Source organism: Nannospalax galili, unplaced genomic scaffold (genome assembly GCF_000622305.1).
Source record: "Nannospalax galili isolate Female #2095 unplaced genomic scaffold, S.galili_v1.0 scaffold1941, whole genome shotgun sequence".
NCBI classification, from domain to species: Eukaryota; Metazoa; Chordata; class Mammalia; order Rodentia; family Spalacidae; genus Nannospalax; species Nannospalax galili.
The window spans coordinates 248,585-251,271 of record NW_008344179.1 but is presented as its reverse complement, the minus strand read 5'-3'; positions in this window follow the sequence as shown (position 1 = coordinate 251,271).

Below are 2,687 nucleotides of genomic sequence, written 5' to 3'. Positions count from 1 at the left end.
AAAGTATTCAGGGTCAGCATCTATGGTAATTTAGAAATGGTATCCAGGCTCTTCTGGCTTTCATAGTTTGGATTGATAAGTCAGCTGTAATTCTGATGGGCTTTCCTTTGTATGTGATTTGTTGTTTTTCTTTTGCTGCTTTCAGTATTCTTTGTTCTATACATGTAGTGTTTTTATTATGATATGTCATGGGGAGTTTCTTTTCTGATCCTATTTGGTGTTCTATGTGCTTCCTGTATTTGTATGGGGATATCGTTCCTTAATTTCGGGAAAGTTTCTTCTACAATCCTGCTTAAGGTCTTGTCAATACCATTAACCTGAAATTCTTCTCCTTCCTCTATGCCTGTGATATATAGATTTGGTCTTTTCATGGTGTCCCACATCTCTTGTGTATTCCATTCCTGTTTTTTTTTTTTAATTTTCCATAATCTTTGCTTGAGAGGTCCAATTCTTCAACTTTATTCTCCATACAATTTCAAGTTGGCTTATTGAGTTTTGCACTTCCTTCTTCATTTCTGCCTGAGTTTTCTTCAATGTTTCTCTTTTGTGAATTCATTCAGAAGTTTATCCCTATCTTCTTTTAGTTCTTTGATTTGTTTGTTCATGTGTTCTTTAATTTCATTGAATTCCTTGATCATTTTTATGATTGTTCTTTTAAATTCAGTGTCCTGAGTTATCTCTAGGAGGTTCTCCTTGTAGAGCTCTTCTACAGGACTGGTGGAATTTGGTGGGGACATAGTGTTTTAGCTTTCCATTTTATTATTCTTTCGTTGTGATTTTGGCATGTGAATTTCTTTTGTTGTTTATGATTCTGATAGAATTAAGATAAAGTATGCTTCTGTTTGTATTATCAGGGTGCCTAGGTCCTTTCCTTATTTGTTATGTAAAGCTAGTTGGTACAGGTTTCAGGTTCTCTCAGGTTTTATTTTGGAGGGAGCTGTTGGTTTCAGATCAGCTATTCAGGAGCACTCATAGAAGCTCAAGTCAGCTTCCAGTCAGGCACACTCAGGCATCTTTCTAAGGTTTGGACCCCTATTAGCAGAAACTCAGAGAAAATTTGGGAAATTCCCTAAGTGGGGGGGGGGCATTTGGGAACTCTCAGTTGGTCTGCTGTGTTCTCAGCCCCTATACCAGAGGGAGGCCAGAACCTGGCACTCTCTTTCATGTGCTGAGATCACAGACACCTTGGAGCCCTCTCAGGCTGTTTGCTAGGATCTCAGCCTTAGCCTCCCAGGTATGCCCTGGGACCTAGGGAGGGGTCTCACAAAATCCCAGGTTGGGAGATGGGTATGGCACAATTAGGGGATGCTCACCACCACATGGAGGCAGGATCCTGGTGGTCTCAGGCAGTCCCCTGCATTCTCAGCCCCTATGCCAGAGGGAGGCCAGAATCTAGTACTCTCTGGTGGTCTGCTGCTATACCAATGGAAGTTGGAACTCACCCTCTCAGGCTGTCTGCTAGGATCTCAGCCTTAGCCTACACATGCAATTTTTTTAAAAATGAAAAACTTACGCTGGGCATGGTGGTGCATGCTTTTAATCCCAGTCCTTGGGAGGCAGAAGCAGGCAGATCTCTGATAGATTGAAGCCAGCCTGGTCTACAGAGTAATTTCCAGGTGGACTGGGACTACAGAACCCTGTCAAAAACCAAAACAAAAAACCAGCAAAAAATTTTAAAACTTGAAAAGTATATTACAATAATTTGTACAACCAGTTAAGAATGCATTACAAGCCAGGAATGATGGAATACATTTCTAATACAAGCACTTATTGAGGCAGAGGCAGAAGGATCATCTCAAGTTTCAGGCCTGGTCTATGCAGTAAGACTATAAAAAAAGGAATAATTTACAATAATTCATAGCAATAAAATCATGATAGATTTCAGAGACGTGACTATACAGATTTATCTTCTGCTTAGTGTTTTTGTTTGTTTGTTTTTTGGTCTTTTTGAAAGCGGGTCCCCCTGTAGCCCCAGCTGACCTGGAACTCACTATGTAGAACAGGGTGGCCTCAAACTCACAGAGATCCACCCACCTCTGCCTCTTGAGAGCTGGATTAAAGGGGTGTGCCACCACGCCTGGCATATTATTTGTTTTTTAAAATGTGTGTGTATGTGCATGTTTGTGGGTGGATGGGTGCGTGTGTGTGTATGTAGGGCAGAGGGCACCTCAGGTGTTGTTTTTCCAGTCTAGTTTGTATTTTGAGCCATCCAGCTTGTTTTTTGAGGCAGGATCTCTCAGTGGCTTGGGGCTTGCTAATTTCACTAGACAGGCAGGCAGGACAGCAAGCTCCAGTCACCCATCTGTCTCCATCTCCTCAGCACCAGGATTACAAAAGTCCTCCACTGCACCTGACTTTTTTTAAAAAAAACATGAGTTCTGGGAATCAAACAAGTCCCCATACTTGCACAATAAGCACTTTACTAATTGAGCTGTCTTTCCCCAACCCCTGGTTTTGAGGCACTATTTAATGCTGTGTAGCCAAACTGACCTCAGACTTGAGATCTTCCTGCCTCAACCTCCTAAAAGTAAGATTACAGGTGTGCACCACCATGCCCAGCTTGAGAGTCCAAATTTTAAATGAAATAGGGCAGGTGACTGATCACATACTGGGACTGAGGGAGAGGACTTAGGGTCGGCGTCCAGATTTCTGGCTAGTACTGAGATATGGAACATCAGGAGGAGAGG